Below are 21613 nucleotides of genomic sequence, written 5' to 3' on the forward strand. Positions count from 1 at the left end.
CATTGCCAGCTATTTAGTTGCAGGAAAATTACCATCGCACCTATCACACAAGGAAAAAAGAAAGATCATTCAGCAAAGTGCTAGGTACGGCTGGATAAGCGGGTGTCTTTTCCACACAAGACTCGATCAAGAAATCTGGAGATGCATTGGTGAAGATGAAATTTATGATGTGTTAAAAGCTTGTCACGATGGCCCTTGTGGAGGGCATTTTGCAGATAAAAGAACAGCACACAAGGTACTCAGAATGGGTTATTATTGGCCCTCACTCTTCAAAGATGCAAGGAAATATGTGAAGGCCTGTGATAGCTGTCAAAGAATGGGCCAGCCTAATCACAGGGATGAAATGCCACTCAAACCCCAGTTAATTCTCGAACCTTTTGAGAGATGGGCATTAGATTTTATAGGTCCCATTAATCCCCCATCCAATCAAAGAGTGTACATACTAGTGTGCACATATTATATGGCTAAATGGGTAGAAGCTAAGGCACTCCTTAAAGCTAATGAAGAATCAGTACTAACATTTTTATTTGAAGAGATCTTTGTTAGGTATGGATTGCCTAGAGAACTAGTCACGGATGGAGGACCTCCTTTCAACTCTCATGACTTTCCAGGATACACTTCAGAAATATCATATTAAGCACAAAAAGACTACACCTTATCACCCCCAGGCAAATGGGCAGGTAGAAAGCACCAATAAAGTCATAGAAGCCATCTTGACAAAAACAATAAAGGAGAATAGAAGGGACTGGTTTCAAAGGTTTCCTGACGCATTATGGGCCTATAGAACTACTTGGAGGAATACTACGGGCTTTTCACCTTATGAATTAGTTTTTGGAAAAAAAGTTGTTTTCCCTATAGAGTTTGAAATCAAAACTTTAAGAACTGCTTTAGCTGTTAACCTTGACTTGACTGATGCACAGACAGCCAGGTTGCAGCAGCTTCAGGAATTGGACGAGACGAGACTGGATGCCATCCATCAAACAACCATGATACAACAACAAAGAAGTAGGTGGCATGACAGAACCATCAAGAAAAAGCAGTTCCAGAAAGGTAACTGGGCTCTACTCTATGACTCCCGTTTTGAGAATTTCCAAGGTAAGTTAAGAACAAGGTGGTTAGGGCCTTATGAAGTAGATGTTGTTTTTCCAAATGGGACAGTCAGACTTTTAACGATTGATGATAGCAGAACACCACTACTAGTGAATGGGTATCGACTCCGTTTGTATTAGCGGCCTGTTTCTAAAGAAGATTTTAAAGCTACTTGCATGGCAGATATACACTATGCTTTCCTGGGGGAACTTGCTGTCCCTCAAGGCACTTAAATTTCTGTTCATTTATGTATTTTTTTTAGATTAGATATTCTTTTCAACTAATAATCCCTGCCAAGGGTTGCCATATTACAATTCATTATTTTGCAGATCTTAGTTTTGGAAAATGGCTGAGAACAAAAACTTCAAAAGAATCACTTTGCGGACTTGGGAACGTTTTTTTGGACCATAAATCAGTCTTTCATCATTTTCCGTTGCTGCAACACCATTTCCCGTTGCTGCAACACCATTTCCTGTTGTTGCAACCCAACTCCCCGTTGCTGCAACACCAACTCCTGTTGCTGCAACACCATTTCCCGTTGCTGCAACACCACCCTTGTTGCTGCAATACCATTTCCCGTTGTTGCGACAACATTTTCTGTTGCTGCAACACCACTCTTGTTGCTGCAACACCAACTCCTGTTGCTGCAACACCAACTCCCGTTGCTGCAACACCATCTCCCGTTGCTGCAACACCAACTCCAGTTGCTGCAACACCAACTCCCGTTGCTGCAACACCAACTCCCGTTGCTGCAACACCAACTCCCGTTGCTGCAACACCAGCTCCTGTTGCTGCAAAACCAACTCCCGTTGCTACAACACCATCTCCCATTGCTGCAACACCAACTCCTGTTGCTGCAACACCACTTTCCGATGTCGTAATGCCTTTTTCAGTATTTCTCTCATTTATACTAAAAAAGCACCAATTTCTCCACTTCAGTTCCCAAGAAATGAATTATTATTTGCATAAAATATACCATTTCCTACCAAAAGAACCAGCCATACACTATGATGATTACAATCCTCCACTATTACTTCCCGTCAGTAATAAAAACCGCCGGTATTCTCATACTTTTAGACCCGCTTTAATCATTATTAATCCAGCAAAAGACAAGATAAGACTTTTCGACGCAGCAACTAAAAAGGTAAAATATAAAGGTACGCATGATTATGCATGGATATTAAATAATAGTTAATGTGGAGACGTTGATAGGACTACCGAATAATTGTACTTCCAATCATATCACTTAGTCGTAGCTTTTGGGGGGGGATTACCAAAGCACTGTCATAATTGTATAGCACGCCAACTACCGCTGCCCTTAACTCTCCCGGTAATATGTAAAAGTCACCTCATCGTGTCACGTTACCATTTGCAACGGTTTGCTCTAGACTTAACTCGGAAACTCGGCTCTGTACTGAGAATTTTCACTGAAACAGCAGCTATGGGAGGAAATCTCATCACATACGAACCTGGCACAACAGCACTTCTTGAGCTCTATCCCGAGGCCTACCAAATCTTCCTGCAAGCGGGATGGCTAGATTATTTTAGGAGACTTCCAGATTTCGATGCACAGCAAGTCCTTGAGTTTGCATGCAATTTAACAGAGGGGTTTTCCGTCATTCAGGGAGTACAAATTCTAGTCACAGAGGAAGTCATAGCCAAAGCTACCGGGCTACCAGCTAATGGCACGCGCTGGTTCAGTAGGAAGCATCTGATCCTCAACGCGCAGTAGGATTTTCTTCAACCAGGTGAGCAGGTGGAACCTAAGGGCAGAGGCGTAGCACTTCAATCACTGCCTCAACCATGGCCGAAAGTTGCTGAGTTTGTAAAGCAATACCTGATGTGCGAAGGCCAATACCAGGTAATTTACCAGCACGATTTCGTCTTGTTAAATCACTTGAGGCATGGTCAGTTGATAAATATGCCATACTATCTATTGGGATGTCTTAAAAATATGTCACGTTACACTGTCAACGCAAAGCGTCCGCTCCATTCCTTGAAACACCACCGTCTAGCTCAATTATTGATAAATAAAGGCCTTGCCTTAAATAACCCCCCTCCCCTCATTAATCCCCACCAAGAGGAAGAAATCCCTCAGCCAGAGCAGGAAATTCCTCATCAGGAAGAGGAAATTCCTCACCAAGTTGAGGACATACCTCAGCAGGATGAAGAAATTCCTCAGCAAACAGAGGATACTTCAGAGCAAATACCCGAAGAAATTCCTCAGCAAACAGAGGATACTTCAGAGCAAATACCCGAAGAAATTCCTCAGCAAACAGAGGATACTTCAGAGCAAATACCCGAAGAAATTCCTCAGCAAACAGAGGATACTTCAGAGCAAATACCCCAAGAAATTCCCCAGCAAACTGAAAAAACTCCCCCACAAGTTGCTGAAAATGTACAATCAGCAGTAGAAATACCCATGCAAACAACCCCATCCCCCAATAAAACCGACCCATCCACTCCCATACTTGGTATTTCTACCGACGACTCTGATGATAACATCCCTATTACCCTTCTCAAACGAAAGAAGCAGCAGAAAAATGAAACCCCACCGAAAAGAAGAAGAACTAGGGCTTCGGTCAAGGCAGCTGCTATTTCCGCCACTGCCCCTATTTTAAAGAAAGCTAGCCGAAAAAGAAAAATATCTGAATTCCCTGCTTCTCTACCCAAGCAAAGGACTCGGTCGTCTGTAACAGCTGAACCCCCTAGCCCCACTCTCCCCAGCTCTCCACCCATCATGTTAAGAACCCGTACTCCCACCAGCCCTGAACACTCCCCTTCCTCACCCTCTGGGGCTGAGATGCAGAGTGTTCACAGTTTCGTGACATTATCTTTTGAGGCAGCTGTCACACAAGAACCAGCTGCCGACACCCAAGGTAATATTGGCCAAGTGGCTGCAACACAAGAAACAGCCACTACCCCACCAGGTGACACACAAGAACCACCTGTTGGGGGTATAAATGTTCAAATGAATGCTGAAACACAACCTCTGCCTCCACTGGAACCTGCAGTTCCACAAGCTCAGCCTACCATATTTTCCCTGCAGGAAGAAATTGAATTTCTGAAATCCCAAATTCAGGATTATCAGGAGGAAATAATAAGGTTCAAAGAAGCTTATCAAAATGAACGCAACCTGCACATTTTAGCACAGGTAGCATCTGCAGCGGAGAAGAGTAAAGAGAGTGAATATATGTGCACCAAGTGTGGTGAGCTATACACTCAAGCAGGATACAAGATAGTTGCAGTACCGGTGATTGGAGTCATTCCAGAACCTTCTGCTGTTGTAGTTGAAATGAAAGAACCTGCTATTACACAAATTGCAGAAGCAAAAACAGAACCACCACAACCCTCTGCTGATATAGAGCAACCTGCTGAAACACAAGAACCAACAGGCTCTCCAAAAACTATGCAGGAGGAAGCAGAGAAACCTGCTGCAACACAAGAACCAGCAGGCTCTCCAAAAACTGTGCAGGAGGAAACAGAGCAACCTGCTGCAACACAAGAACCAGCAGGCTCTCCAAAAACTGTGCAGGAGGAAACAGAGCAACCTGCTGCAACACAAGAACCAGCAAGCTCTCCAAAAACTGTGCAGGAGGAAACTGAGCAACCTGCTGTAACACAAGAACCAGCAAGTTCTCCAAAAACTATACAGGTGGAAACAGAGCAACCTGCTGTAACACAAGAACCAGCAGGATCTCCAAAAAGTGTAAAGAAAGAAGTAGAAGAACTTGCTGTAACTCAAGAACCAGCAGGCTCCCCAAAAATTATGGAACAAGAAGAAGAAGCATTGGCTGTTACACAGGAATCAACAGGAAATGGAGAAGAAGACATAAAATCACCCCGGCCTACCCAAACTGTTATGGAACAAGAAGAAGAAGCATTGGCTGTTACACAGGAATCAACAGGAAATGGAGAAGAAGACATAAAATCACCCCGACCTACCCAAATTTTTATGGAACAAGAGGAAGAAGAATTGGTTGTTACACAGGAATCAGCAGGAAATGGAGAAGAAGACATAAAATCACCCCGGCCTACCCAAATTGTTATGGAACAAGAGGAAGAAGAATTGGCTGTTACACAGGAATCAGCAGGAAATGGAGAAGAAGACATAAAATCACCCCGGCCTACCCAAACTGTTATGGAACAAGAGGAAGAAGAATTGGCTGTTACACAGGAATCAGCAGGAAATGGAGAAGAAGACATCGAACCACCCCGGCCTACTCCAATTATCATATAACAGAAATTTCTTGTTGATGCCTATACACAAACTGAATCTCCCTCTGTCAGTGATGCATGCATAGAGACCGCTAGTTTTCAGCAATTAAAGGGAATATGGTGGAAAGAATATGAGCTGTCACAAGGGAAAGCATTCCAACAAAAAAAGGGAATCTGGTTCAATTATGCATATAAGAATTGGGAAGCACTTGAGCAGTCTAGAGCTCAGTACAAAGAAATTAAGGAACTAAAAGCTAGACTGTCCCAGATTTTTGATTTGGTTCAAAGAATACTTGCTACAAGAAAACCTTCTTTCAACTATGAAGAATTTTTGAGGGAATGACTAACATTCTTACAGATAAAGGCAGTTAGAGACAGTAGACCTCATCAGGTGATTACATTAGAACAATTTATTGAAACCTTTGCAGAAGCACCCAAGAATGATCAGAATTTGTTGTGTGAGCTTTATCTCCACAACAAAGCTATGTCTGAAGATAGAAAAATGAATATACTCCTTTCTAGCCAACCAACTCACTTGGCAAAACGCTTTCATCTCAACACAACACAATGAACAGAACTGCCTCCTTTGGATTAGGGTTGAACCCCAAATGCAGCTACTTTCATTGCACAGCACCAAAGAATGTTAAGTGAACCTGGAATGACTGATCACCTTAGGCAACTACAAGCAGTGGTCTTGCGAGATTGCCAACACTATGTGAAAACAAAGGCACCTTTGGCTATTAAAGCCAATAAACTATTCTGGGAAAACTGTCCCAAGGAAAGACAGGAGTATCATCCCTACAATCCACCTAATCTACAGGTAGCAATTTCAAGGGTACCTTACTATGTTAGATGTATGGAACAATGTGCTGAAAAATGGATTGGTTACAGATTTAAATTTCCCCTCTTACGGTTATCTGGTCAGCAATACAAGGGTCAGTTTGGATCATCCAAAAAGGAAGAGGTGGCAGCATGGAGGCAACTAGAGACTGTCTGTGGGTTCAGAGACAGGTTTGATAACACTTTCCATAGCTACTGTATCAGTAATTTACACTGTTCATCCCAGTACTCCGACTCAGATTCAGAGTAAGCATTGCATGAGGACATGCAACCCTTTCAGTTGGGGGGGATGTTAGGACTCCAAATTGACCACTTTTGACCTTGTATTTTTGCTATAATATTACCCTCTTCAGTCCATAAGTTGAAATCTTTGATTATATAATGACCTAATCATTCCAAGGTATGAAGTAACTCTCCTCATTACTATATGTTTAATCATTCATTACATATTCATGTTATCTTTATAATTAATCTTTGGAGAAGTTAACCAAGTTGCTAAGTAACCGTTGAACTATCTAAAGTCTGCAGAAATTATAGTTCGTAGTTGCTGCAACACCAGAAACAACAACTACGTAGTTGCTGCAACACCAGAAACAACAACTACGCAGTTGCTGCAACACCAGCAATAACTACTATCTAAAGCAGGGAAAACATTATTTTGCAACAACTGGAACACCGGAAATGACAAGCGGAAACAACAACTATCAAAAGATCGGCGGAGTTACATGCTGACACAGCACGATCAACAATTGTCCAGAAAGGGTAAAACACAGTTACAGTTGCTGAAACACCAGGAACAACATGAGTTTACTAAATCAGCAACAATGGTGAAGCGGCAAAGGATAGTACGAGGATTCCAAGAAGACAGTTGAGGTTTGTTTACCAGCTGTGTAACAGTAAGAGACCCAAGAAAGAATACACCGTCACACTGTTGTAACGGCATCCTGTAACAAGGATGGATTTCTTATTTTTGACAAAAAGGTTAAACTGAATGAACCATGACGGTCTATTGTAATAGATGTCTCCTCTATAAAGAGGAGACATCTACATTCGAACAGGGGGAGAGAAAGAAAAGAAGTTTTAAGGGAAATTTTGAAAAACAAAAGCAAGTCTGAATCTTCATTGTAACTGGACATTTTGGCAGATGAATAAAAGGTTGTTCTGAGCATCTAATCCGGCATCTGTGTTTTGGGGAATCTTGTGAGAGGGACAGGGCCCACCTTCTTCACAAGATTCACCCATTTATTTTCTGTTAGTGTGTGAGTGTGTTTGGATTCTGTAGCATTATCTCTGATAATTTCCTTTTTCTGATACTCTGTTTGGATTCTGTAGCATTACCTCTGATAATTTCCTTTTGCTGATACACTGTTTTGTTAGTTGCTTGATATTGTAAAAGAGTACTTCACCGATGATTATGAATTGCATTGTGTATTGGCAAATTGGTTACAGAGGCAGGTGCTGAACATCCTTACCCTGAGGATAGGGTCCTGATCCTCTACTAACAGAGCATCCATTATTTTTCTTTGTAGATTTGTATTCTTAGTTAACTGCTTTCATTTCATCTCTGCAACATATTTTAACTGCTATAACATAGAGTAAAGAGTTTGACAGAAAATAGAATTGTGTATACTACAGCTTTTAATGCTTTTAGAATTAAGTACATATAGTACGAGGTCACCTTTGAAATAAAAGGACTTTCCTGGGTTGACAAATTAATGTGGTACTCGACTGTTTAATCAATAAACAATTCAAGTAGCCAACATCCTAGTGGAAGTTGGTCAGGTTAATTACTAAGATTTCATTGACTTTGATTGATTATTTTGTATAAAATCTAGGATTTGTATGAATCCCTAGTGAAAAATCTAACACATGTATTTTGAAAGGTTGTTACATGCTTTGTAGATCTATATTTGTGTGAATTGTTTCTAGGGTTTTCTATATGTTGAGGGAAGGTATGTCATACCTTTGTAAGAAACATTGAAACCCTATATGGAATGAGAAGTATTCTGATGTAGTCTAGGGTGTGTGACAAAAGCCCTTAGAAAGATGTTAAGAGTATATGTCTCTTGTCTGTAATTGAGTTTGGGTATCTGATATAAAGTTGAAATGCTTCCATGATCATGGAAATTTTAGGGGATAGTATTCGCAGTCGGGCTAATTTTCCATAATTTTTCCAAAAAAGAGGTTTGCTAATTTCCATTTTTTATAAAAATTATTTACCCAAATTTTACAATATAAAATTAATTTACCTTAAAAAGTGCCAAAATTATATAGAGAGTATATATAAAACCATTATAAATTTGAAAAAGTTTACAAATACATCAATAAACATTTTATAGTTCGGGACTAGTGATATTCGCCAATGTTTTTATACTTCAAGATAATTTTCCATCCTTAAAATTTTCCCTGTTCGTGATTATGATATGGATAACATCATGATTCTATAGATTTGGTTGTACTTTCTATTTAAGTTGTGTAGGTACACAATCTTCAACTTGGTGAAGATGCTCATTGATGTGATAAGCATGATGGGGATGATGATAACTCTTATGAAATGGTTGGAAGCTACGAAAGATTCTCTGATGTCAAAAAGAAAAATATGATCTCTCGAAGGAAGCATGAATAGAAGATAAATTCCTCATAGTAAGAGGGGTTTCAGATAGTGAGATGATTTCTGGTTGAGAGGGAGGGCATAGCCTGATGTTAAATAAAGAACGAAATTCGGAGGATATGTTGTTGTGTGGGAAGTAGGAAGAAAAACATATGATTGAGGAATATTTTGTCAAAGATTCAGTTGATAGTCCTACTATGGAAAGTTGATAAGAAACATCAAAGTTGTCTGAAAGACCCCGAAGGTTTTTATTTGATTATGTACATATGAAAGTATATTATTGATTGGGATTGTGTTTGTACAGGTGAATCTCTTGAAGGTCTTGATAGCATGTTCGTTACCAATCAGGTTGATTGGGAGAGATTGGTAATTCTTGATCTGCTGGATCAAGGGGTGTTGAGGCTTTGCAAGTGAAGAATTTCCCGGGAGGACATCTGGCTGACACTTTGTGTTGATGTCTAAGTCCTAAAGTTGGAATGATGGTGTTGGTTATTGAGCTCTGTTTTGATACACACCTACATTTTTGGGTTGAGGGTTAGCAAGTAAGACTGAGGGTGCCTAAAGAGGTTTGAAGTTTGATTCCATCATAGTCCCACCTAGATAGATTACCTTGGTTAGGAATATATTCCATGGCATTGTTGTTCCTAAACTATTGAGTGATTGTTTGGATCGATTTCCCTAATCAATAATCTAGTCCATGACATTATGGTGCCTAAAGTTCTTCATGGTTCATATAGTTTGATATCTTCCATTGTATTTGTACATTATGAATATCTCCCTAATTAATAGGGAGTGTTGGAAAATGTAACTATGTTCAGTCTTCAATAATGTACTTTAGTCATCATGTAATGTACTTGTAAAAAGAATAAAGAAAATATTTATTATTATTATTATTATTATTATTATTATTATTATTATTATTATTATGACTCATGAAAGCGTGGGTTTCATTCTTGGGTCACCATGTTTTAGGTAAAAGTCCCAATTAAGGACTTCTAGGATTCATTATGAGTCTATAAAGTTATTATACATTTAAAAAGACCCTTCTTGGGATTTTGAATCATGTAAAAAGGTTAAGTATTGAGTCAAATATGAATTATGTAACCTCCATACCATGTCGGCCTAAGGACCCTGTTCAACCACATAAGACACCTATAAATGGAAGTTCATCGAATTCATTTGGAGCATCATTCTATCATCAAGTTCGAATTCTCTTGTAGCTGGGAAGTAGTGCGAAAATATCTTGTTGTTGGGAAGAAGTCTGAAGTACTCTTGTAGCTGGGAAAAGGTACAAATTCTATTGTCGAAAAGTTGAAGTGAGTGCAACTTTGGGGAAGTCTAAGGAGACAAGGAAAATTGAAATTTTGGTGTCTCTCTCTCTCTCTGTTTCGTGCCCTAGATAGGGATATCAGAGTCTTCCAAGATTCATTGTTGTCAGAAGTTGCCAGTCTTCATAAGTTGTCGCATGGTCGAAGTTTCTAGGAAGGGATTGAAATTTTGGGAGGCTGACTTGGTGTGGAGGGAAGGCCTGGTATTGGTCTAGGGTGAAGAGTCTCAAAGAATACTATTGAAAGGAATAATTATCTTAACTATGTTTTCCCATCGAAGGGGGTTTTGCCATGGCACGTGCCTACATCTAGTGTCTATTGTTTTCTGTGTTGTTTCTTTTGGTAATTTCTTGATGAAATAAAGAAAGAAGATATAAAGAATCTTAATAATAAGAAACATCACAAGTAATTATCAATATCAATAAAATCTTTACTACCTTTCTGATTTTCTAATAGGAAGCTCTTTGGGGAGTTGTTTGAGAAGGATATGGATGAGACAGTGATACATTGTGATAATAAGGAATGGGATATGATTGGTAGAGAATCCCGTATATAGCTAGGATTGAGATATTTTCATAGATTGATATAATACTACTGTATGAGACAATCTTAGGCTTGTGGTTGCTGCCTCCATGAGAGGGAGGATGAATAAGGTATCCTTTTGTGACATGTATTTATTCTAACATAATATTTTATGTAATATCATACATGAACAGGAAAATTGAGGATTGTTTCTCTTGGTAATATATGAGGCAGTGTGATTGAGCTATCTAGTGAGTTGTTTAAGCTGGTACCAAATATGAGCACATCGATATGTTTCTGATCTATAGAGAGCAGGGTTGATTGAGGACATTGAGCCAAATTTCCCCCCCTATATGAACTCCCAGGGTGAGGAATTGAGATGTAGGGCTCCTGGGGTTGAGGTATCTCTAGAAAATAGGGTATCACCCCTATTTGTCACTGATAGGGTGGAATATGTTTCTCCCCTATCTTGGTCTATGCAAATTATACCCTAGTTGGCATCTATATTTCCCACCCATCTAGCCAAATGGGTGTTGTTTGCTTGAGTTAGGAGTGACTCTTACTTCTTATGGTGAGTGGCATCTCGCTCAAGCTAGAGATGCAGGTGTTCTACCACATAACTCTTGAGGGTCATTGCTAGGAAGATCAACAGGAAATAGGAGACATTATATCTCACCTTTTTCTTGAGATAAGGTGGAAGACGCAAGTTGTCCTATGAGATGACTTGGGGTGGGAGTGTTCCATAGGACCTTCCCCATTGTCATAGACATGAGGTCAGAGTGTCCCATATGACCTTCCTCATTGTCATTGGATTATGAGTTGAGATGTGTTCCCCGATGTGGTTCTAGTTTGAGAAGGGATCCCTTATGTTTCCTGAGTAGTAGCATTTGGTTCCTCACTGGAAGATGATTATGGGTGGTAGCAGTGGCTCCCTAATGAATAAAGGGTGGTAGCTTTGACTCCCCTCTGATGTCAAATTATTCTTCTTTTAGATTCGAGAGTGTTCAAAATATGAGCAAAGATATAGAGACAAGAAAAAATAAGTAGAGATGAGAATAAATTAACAAAGATGATCATATGAGCATAAATGAGCAGAGATGAGCATATATGAGCCAAGATATGCAGCGACGCCATTTGATGATGATAAGATATTTCTGTTGAGACATATGTTGTAGTCGGTAATTTCTCCCTATCTTAGAGGGAGTGTTAATTTGGAAACACAGGGACAAATTCCCTCCTTTGTATAGTCTTCCTCATCAAGAAAGGCCCCTACTAGCCCTTGGAAGAATTTAATTTGGTTAAGGAAAAATATATTTTAATATGGAAACCCCCATGTGCACAAAAAGGACAGGTCGGCCCAAAAGAGAAATTGGACCCCCTTGGATGGCTATAAATATAAGTCAAGTGACCCTCATTTGGATATCATCATAAAGAATATTATTTTCTCTTCTTTGATTTGGTTCACATAGGTTTGAAGTGAGTTTGTGGAATTTGGTTCGTAGAGGCCTGAAATTGCAGGGTTTGAAGATTGCATGTGTGATTACGGTTTTTGGTTCTCAACCTCAGTGATGCTACAGGATATTTTATGTTGCAACCACAATAACACAAGCCTATGTGTGTGATTAGAGGGTTTTAGTTGTACATACATCTCTCTCTGCATGCAGTTGGATCCTAGGGTTTCATTTTGACAGTTGATCGCAAATTCCGATAGTTGATGACAATTGTCTGCAATATTTTGAATCAGGGTTTTGATTATAGGCATTGTTGGGTTCATCTCTTGGATGTTGTTTAGTTGATTTTACTAGATAGCTTTGTGGTCGAGGATATGGATCATTGCACTTTCTCTTTGTTGAAACATTAAATGACAATCTAATAAGAAGAATAATTTGAAAGGGTTCCCCCCTTGTGGGGTTTTGCCTTGGTCTCTAACCAATCCTAGTGTCTCTATGTGTGAATGCTTTTATTCTATTTTTCCTTTATGTTCCATTGAATTGATGATGCTATTTTTCTTTATATATAGTTGCATATGTTGCTCAATAATTTTATGATGGTGTGGGGTGAATTCAATATGTAAATAATTAAATGTAATTATCTAAATCAAAGAAAAATATATACCTAAGAAAAATTAACACAGACCTGAATTACTACATTCAAAGGAGATCCTATTCTAATTAAAAACTATAGAAATTTTGAATAATATGACACATATTCAATGGAGATTATCCTGATCATGTACTATTGCGGAATACATACACAATACATAAGCTCCTCTACGTTGATCATCAATTTACAGAAGCAGAAACATTCACAGGCACACATAGAAGCATCAATCAAACTCATAAACACAGTATGTATCCCGGGGAAAGCATCTCGCTAAAAACCCCACACTATCTATACATTAATGATTGAATCATGTAACATTACAAAGTAAAATGCTTATCACAAGCAATCCAGTACCAGCTCCACCTGTTACACACAATACAGCTCAGATCTGATCTCCAAATCTCCCCCGCTGCTTGCCTGCCTCCACAGCTCAATACCTGCTCAAGAACTGATGAGAATGTCTTCCCAAACTCGTATTTCACCTCAAAATAGTCACTCACACTTTGTTGGACGTGAGCAAAGGCTACAATACTGGGCAAATACGTGAGCAAACTCATTGGCATACTCAATCCCTTGATTGTGCAAGATCTAGTGCACAACTATAGTCACAACTGATAGCAATCTGATTCTCTACCACCTGTCCCTGTTGAACTGAACATGCACTGACGTGCAACTGAGTTAACTGATGTATTCTATAGTTGTATTATGAGTTAATAACTTGTGAATTAATTAATAACTAATTCACCCAACTCATCTCTAGTCTATTGATCAGTTAGACCAAATACAACCAGTTTAACAAAGTAAACTGAACACAACTCCATCAACTGCACCTCCAGTCCACTAAACTGAACTCACTTGAGTTCTAACTGAAGTCCTACATGCAAATATTAGTCATCCCATAGGTAAACACGTATTTCCCTCTGGGATCTGCATGTACCACATCCGTAGCTCATCCTGAAGTGCTCCAAGAGAATAAGATCAAGTTTATAGTCCAAATATTATTATGAGACAATAATATTTGACTTTCCTATTTTTGACAACCAATCTAAAAATAGACTTTGATCACTCACACTGTGATCACTCACACTTTCATCAAAAATAGAAGTCCATCTATTTTTTCCAACTTGACCAATCATCCATAAACAACAACCTGCAATCCATAGACATGATCCATATGTCTAAAAATAGACTTGCGCCAAAAATAGCCTGCGGGCCCACTTAGTGAAGACGACTCTTTTCACTAAGCTCCATCATCTTGTTGCACTCTCAACAAGCATTTCTTGTTGCACACTTTTCAACACTCCCTCTCTACAAGAAAGGCTTCCTCTCAAACCCGATCCTGTAACTCTAGAATGTTCTCCATGCAACACATCTGGCCGGTCCACTTGCTCTGTCATCAAAGTCTCTGACTGCTATTGCCTCTGTCGACTAAAACTCTGCATCTCTGTGCTCTTCAGTATCTGACTGCTCTAGCCTCTGTCACTTTGATCTCTGGCTGCATCCGTACTACTACTGGTTCTATCTCCCAGCATTGCATCCGCACTGCACCTCCCAACTGACCTCCCCGTTGGGATAGAAACACCCTCTGATGTTGAAGCTCTACCTGTTGCTGACAAATGCTCCCTCTCTGACATCTGCGCTACTGCAACATCTCCATGCATCTCGCACCATTGCACACCTCTCTGTGCCACCTAGCACTGTGCAAAACACTTGTGCCTCTCGCATTGCTACAGCCTGCTAGCTATGCGCTGTCGTGGGATTCCCTGCACTGTCGCTCTCTCTGCCGCTCCATCCACATCTATCTCTACCCAATCAGTCAGTTCCTGCTACTACACATCGGGGCTCTCGTAGCAAGGTCTCATCCAAGAGGTTGGGTACCTCAAGGATCCTGCCCCTCCTCCTTGGGATGATCGATCCACATCACCCCACCTCCTACCTGGAGGTATGGCTACATGCGATCCCTCAGCCCACCTGGCTTGAAGTTTCCCCCTACTGGAGGTCTCTGGATGAGTAGATGTCTCTACTTGATCTCCTCTCAGCTTCCCTTATTGTGGCTCCTCCACAACCTCCTGAAGCTGCTGCACCAATCGTGGCTCCTCCACAATCGTCTGAGACTTCTTCTGGCTCTGCATGTTGAGAGATAATATATGCTCCCTCTCAACCACCAAGTCTCCATCATGACAACGAAAGCATCGCACTTTCGATTTGTCAACCTTCTTCCCATCATTGGAAGAATTGGATTCGAAAAGAGAAACCTTCTCCTTCCCCTTCCTCGCCTTACTCGCTAAGGCACAGTTCTGCTCATCATGCATAGATGAAGAACCGTCTCTGGTGCTCCGTCTAATCTCCTCCTGCATCAAATCTGACCATAGTCGTTCACAATTTGGCAGTTTCTCCCTTCCATTCACCGAGCCCTGGTAGCTATGCCAACTCTTAGGAAGGTCAAGGAGTGCTAGACTCACCATCCTCATCCAACAGTCACCCCCACACTTCCCAGCTCATCCCGGCATTGGGTGAACTTCGTGAGATACTGGGGTATACTGTCTCCATTCTCACACTGAATGTTTCTGAGTTTCGCTCTTGCTTTGGAATTAAATTCGAATTCCATCAGCACAAAAACTCAACCGCTTCCGATCTAGAATTCGTGAGAACAAAGTATTTCTTGTACAGAGATTGAATGTCTGGGCATTCACCGGATATCTCACCTTCCAAAAGAAGGATGAATCCAGAGGCTACCTAGCCTGATCACAGACTCTGCATGAAGAAATAAAATGTAAACACTTTCTGAATAATAGATCCGATGATCAATCCTCGCTTGATATCTTGTAAAAATCTCTTCTACAAATCAAGCAGCTCCGATACCATGTAGAAACTTTTTCTACAAATTATCTAGCTTTGATACCATGTAGAAATTTTGAATAATATGACACATATTCAATGGAGATTATCCTGATCATGTACTATTGTGAAATACATACACAATACATAAGCTCCTCTACGTTGATCATCAATTTACAGAAGCAGAAACATTCATAGGCACACATAGAAGCATCAATCAAACTCATAAACACAGTATGTATCCCGAGGAAAGCATCTCGCTAAAAACCCCACACTATCTGTACATTAATGATTGAATCATGTAACATTACAAAGTACAATGCTTATCACAAGCAATCCAATACCAGCTCCACCTGTTACACACAATACAGCTCAGATCTGATCTCCAAATCTCCCCTGCTGCTTGCCTGCCTCCACAGCTCAATACCTGCTCAAGAACTGATGAGAATGTCTTCCCAAACTTGTATTTCACCTCAAAATAATCACTCACACTTTGTTGGAGGTGAGAAAAGGCTACAATACTGGGAAAATACGTGAGCAAACTCATTGGCGTACTCAATCCCTTGATTGTGCAAGATCTAGTGCACAACTATAGTCACAACTGATAGCAATCTAATTCTCTACCACCTGTCCCTGCTGAACTGAACATGCACTGACATGAAACTGAGTTAACTGATGTATTCTATAGTTGTATTATGAGTTAATAACTTGTGAATTAATTAATAACTAATTCACCCAACTCATCTCTAGTCTATTGATCAGTTAGACTAAATACAACCAGTTTAACAAAGCTAAATTGAACACAACTCCATCAACTGCACCTCCAGTCCACTAAACTCAACTCCCTTTAGTTCTAACTGAAGTCCTGCATGCAAATATTAGTCATCCCATAGGTAACCATGTATTTCCCTTTGGGATCTGCATGTACCACATCCGTAGCTCATCCTGAAGTGCTCCAAGAGAATAAGATCAAGTTTATAGTCCAAATATTATTATGAGACAATAATATTTGACTTTCTATTTTTGACAGCCAGTCTAAAAATAGACTTTGATCACTCACACTGTGATCACTCACACTTTCATCAAAAATAGAAGTCCATCTATTTTTACCAACTTGACCAATCATCCATAAACAGCAACCTGCAATCCATAGACATGATCCATATGTCTAAAAATAGACTTGCGCCAAAAATAGCCTGCGGGACCACTTAGTGAAGGCGACTCTTTTCACTAAGCTTCATCATCTTGTTGCACTCTCAACAAGAATTTCTTGTTGCACACTTTTCAACACAAACTTCAATAAATGCTCCAAGAAGTAACAATGTAAACTATCCCTATGTTATTAAATTCATGAACTCAACAACTAACCCTAATTGCATAAACAAATTACAATGATGAAAAGAAGAGTTCTAAGTAGCCTCTGATCTTCTTCAAGCTTGATTCCAAGGCCTAAGAGAAGTTGTGAAGGGTTAATAAGTAAAAATAAGGCTTAAATTAGAAAGTATGGTGCTACAAGATGTTATAGGATTGCTAAAGGATGCTACAGGATTGAAATGTATTTCTACATGATTGAATATGAGAGGATTCCAAGCGATTAGAAAGTGATCTCAAGGCAATGAAAAGTGGTATAAGGTTGAAGAAGGGTACGGGAGTCCTTTCAAAGATTAGTACTCCTAAGGAGCCCATCTTGCAAAAGGGGGGAATGCATAAAATGGCCTCTAACAAACATGTAATGATTTTATTTTTATTTTTTTATTTTTATTTTATTTTTGATTTTTTTTTTATTTTTTTTGTGCAGACCGCTTGAAGAAATGGATGAGAATGGAAGGACGGTGTTGGTGGTAGGGTTACAAATGACATGGATAGTTCTCTTCCACGTAAACAAATAGTATCACCTATACATAAGAAGATTACTCAACTAGAAAAACATCAAATTCTAAATAATTCCAAAAAACTAATTGTAGAAAATCAAATTAGAAAGGAAAGAATGAGTTGAATTTTAATCACGATCTAACTACTGCATCAAGAGAAAACATATATTTTGTTCTTCCAATACAAAGTCTACAACCACACTTTCTAAGACAAATGATTGAAAAATCTGCAGAGACAACATATTACATAAGAAAATTTTGCAAAAAGGAAACACTACTAAACTAAGTGCAGAAGAGAAAATGCATAAAAAATGTACAAGAGAGAGTGACTGGAGTGTTTGGGTTGGGCCATAACCCAAGTGAATTCAACCTCTGAAACACACTTATACTGAAGGCAACAAAATACTTTTCACTGGTCTCAAAAAGTATTTAAGTACATGATATGGAAATTTAAATGAAAAGTACAAGATCCTACCTCTATTAGTCACTATGCTCGTCTAAAAAGTTGAATCCTACTAAGCTCTTGGGCTCCTTTATTTATACACAATGATTGAGGGGGAAGCCTCCTTGGAAGTAGAGATGATTCCCTCCAAAATCCCTATAAAAGTGGATATGGTCTTCTGAGATCCTTGCAACCATTGAGAGTAGCAACTTCCCAATAGCCAACTAAGTTGTTGGTGAGTTAATGCAGGGAACGAGCCTCTTACATTTCCTCCAGCTGGTCTCTAATGTAGTTTTCCATAATAAATATTATTTTTCCTACACATTTAACATGTTAGGATACAATATATGATAAATATTCATTAATCTCCCTAATGAACACATTATAATCCAAAAAGGTGTCATCAAATTCAAAGAGAGAGTTGAATGTAAGTTGAAGGATGGTTAGAAGGGCCTTGATTTATCCCTATTTAGGAAGCCCATCATCACCACCCTACTGAAAATGTTTCTCATCGTCTGAGTAACCTAACCACTTAAATACATCTCATTCATGGCCCTAGTGGCCTCCTTGACATCCCAAGGTACCTAGGATGGAATGCACTCTTGAGGGTGGAAACCTAAATTTTTCTCTATTTTTGGCCATTGATGTTGCTCTTTCCTGCAGCCCCAGTAGAAAAGGAGGGTTGAATTTAAACCTAATCCAATTTATTTTTAGCCTCTGAACTATTATTTTATACATTGGTGTCCCTTCCAAGGCATTTCTTAGTGTTTTTAGAGAGTGGTACTCTCTAATTCTTGGGTTATGTGGTAAAGAGTGCCATCTCCTCTGAAAATATTGTAGCCTTCTCGGTTCTTAGTAACCTAAAAATATCTTCAAAGTGCAGGATGGCTTGTTCTTGTTTTTCTATGTAGGATGGTTCCAGTCTAGGTTCTTCAACAATGAATCTATGATTGTTGGTGACAAGTCTAGGGGCTCTCAATTTGGCTTTGATCCATAAAGGTTCATTTTTCTCCTTAGTCATGACCATTTTGGTCTCCTTAGCCCTTTCTTCTTCATGAATAATCTAAGAGGCCAATGTCGTTAATTGTACATCCCCCATTCTATAATTGGGATCCCAAAAGTTCATATTAGTCAATATTAGGTTATGCATATAGAATTCAACCATTCTTGCTTTGTCCTCCATACCAGATTTGTGATAGAAATCAATAAACATTTTATAATCCTAGAAAGTGAGTGAACCATATGGTGCTAGGATCTTGATCTGAAATTGAAGCCATAATTACTTGAGGAACATTGCATAGGTTTTTGATGGGTGTCTGCATTAAATGGATTATATTTCCAACCTTGCCATAGTGGCAAGATGCTCATCTTTTTCCTGTGATTGGTCCTTTACTCTCCTATTTTCTCTTTGTAGTTTCTCCTTCATATTTTCCTCTTTAAGTCTCAAGTAAACCATCTCCTCACCCATCTTCTTCATATTCTCTTCCATCAAACCCACATCCTCAACTCCTTTGGACATTGCAATATGCTTCCAATGGTGGCTTCTACCTCTTTCTTTGTCTAGCTCAAGGAGGTTTGAGACTACAAACATGGTAGGTATTATTTTTCCTACTTCAAAGAACTTATTATAGGACCCAAGTTATGGTTGGGGATCAGGTTCTTGCAGCCCTTGTGACCCTTCACCTCCTTCCTTGTGGTTGTGCAACACCTTCCTATAGCAATGTCCTACCTTCTTGTAGCACTCCTTTGTGTTCCTATAGCATTGCCCTAACTTCCTATGGCTTGGAAGATTCCTCTTGCAATTGTTTAGCCTTGGCTCCCCTGGAGCTTGCCTTCTTCTATGAGGCTTGGGGTTGTTTTCCTTTGGCCTTGAGGGAGGTTATTTCTTCAGTTTTTTTATTATGTTTCCCCAATTCTTCATCCTGGTGGCTAACTGACCACTCAATGGTGATGGGGGTTGTTGAAGAAGGTTGTGGTTTTCCTTTCTTAATTCTATTGCTTCTCCTTTTCTTGAAATATAAAAGGTCTTTCTTTGGATTCCTCCCCTTGGGCTTGACTAGTGTACTTAAGGTTGTCAGGGTGGCAACCACTTCTTCCTCAGTATTTCCTTTAGAAATACTTTCATTTTTCTCTTGTATTCTTCATTTCTAAGGTCTAGCAGGTTCCTCAATGGCCTTTGGGGTTAGTTTTTCTCTTGTGTGTGCCACAACAGGTTTAGCTAAGTCCTTCCTAGGAACATTTGTTTCGGTAGGTACCTACGCTTCTCCTTCTTCTTCCTTTGTCTTCTTCTTTGATTATTCTTCTTCCTCTTCTTCACCCTGTGCTTCTTATTATATAGATCCATGCTTTTTTGTCTCTCCAAGTTCTAAAAAGGTTTGGGCTTGAGTTTCAAAGAAAGCTTCCTTGTCCATATCCATAAAATTTTTCCATGACATAGGGTTTTGAATATTCTCCAGAGAATCTATGGCAATGAGCCTTATGAGTCCATGGTGAGCTATATATTAATATTTTCCTCCTCTTACTCTTTGGCTCATCTCTATTATGGACTGGAAAAGGAAATGGGGAATATTTAATCTGCTTGGGATAGGAAAATCCATCTGGAACCTTAGTTGATAGAGCAACCTAAATAGATAGGCATAAACAAAAGTGAGCCTCCCCTCACATGATATATATTTCATAATGCGGTATTCTACTTCATCCCATGGATAGGTAGACTCTCTCTCCTAACCCCATTCTTGTCTTCTATTTGCTGCTCCTCAGGGAGGAAATTATTTTTCTTGGTTGTGATAGCATTTGTTCTCTCTTCCTTGATCCATATTACTCCTAGAAGCAATGTGGCCACTTTGATAATAATTTCTTCATTCATATGGATGATGAGCACCCTTACAATGGTAGTAGCATTATCCTATCCTTGAGGCAAGATGCCTACTACAAACTCATGAGTAATATCATCGTCAAACCCATTGAACTTCTAAGAGAATCCCAACCATTGGTGATTTGAAAATATATCCCTAACATGATGGTTTCAGTGAATCCTTTATGGGTTTGTCGACTCTCTTCAATTAAAACCACTCCCCATGACTTTCACTTCAATTCACAAGGAGGATTCATACTTCAATTTCTTTTTGTTTCAAAAATTTGGTACAGGATGCTTTTTGGGAAAAATAATGAACAATTATGCAGGATTCTTGTCCACAAATGGTGAGGGATAATAGGCACTTACCCTCCCCTAGAGGTTCCTTTCTAGATATAGGTTTTTTTGGGTGATATTTCTCAAGATCAAGCTCTATTGCACCCCTCAGCTCAATTTTGTAGCACCTGAGAGCAATCTCAGAGAATGCAGTCTGTACCCTATAGAAAACTACCTCAAACATGTAGTTGATGTCACCTAGTCTTGTAGGAAATTTATTGTGGTGTATGAGACCACTAGTATAGGTAGCTCAACTCCTGATTGTGGTAGTGGGCCTCCTTTCCTCTTTTTAGAATGTAAATTTATGCCAAATGAGGCACGAATATGATTTTATGCTATTGTTGGTTGAGTGGTGGGCTCAACACATTGTATGAGCTAGCCCCCACATACCACCTTTGTAACTCAACCATAGTGTAGGTTTTAACCCCACACAGAAATTACCTGCATACGAATTCTAAAACACAAAAAATAAACAATGCGAGAACATAACACATAAAACACATATACACAGAGATTTCCCCTAGATCCCAAAACCACGACTACTAGCTTGATTTTTCATTA

The 21613-nt window shown here is 39.4% G+C and overlaps 1 pseudogene; it reads right to left on the minus strand.

The window, feature by feature from the left end:
• Positions 1-19381, minus strand: part of LOC149228453 (auxin efflux carrier component 4 pseudogene) — a 39471-nt pseudogene extending 20090 nt beyond the window's left edge.
• Between the last annotated feature and the right edge of the window lie 2232 nt (positions 19382-21613).

Source organism: Pinus tabuliformis, chromosome J, assembly GCF_031772625.1.
Source record: "Pinus tabuliformis cultivar Carrire ecotype Pingquan chromosome J, CPIR1, whole genome shotgun sequence".
In the NCBI taxonomy this organism is placed as follows: Eukaryota; Viridiplantae; Streptophyta; class Pinopsida; order Pinales; family Pinaceae; genus Pinus; species Pinus tabuliformis.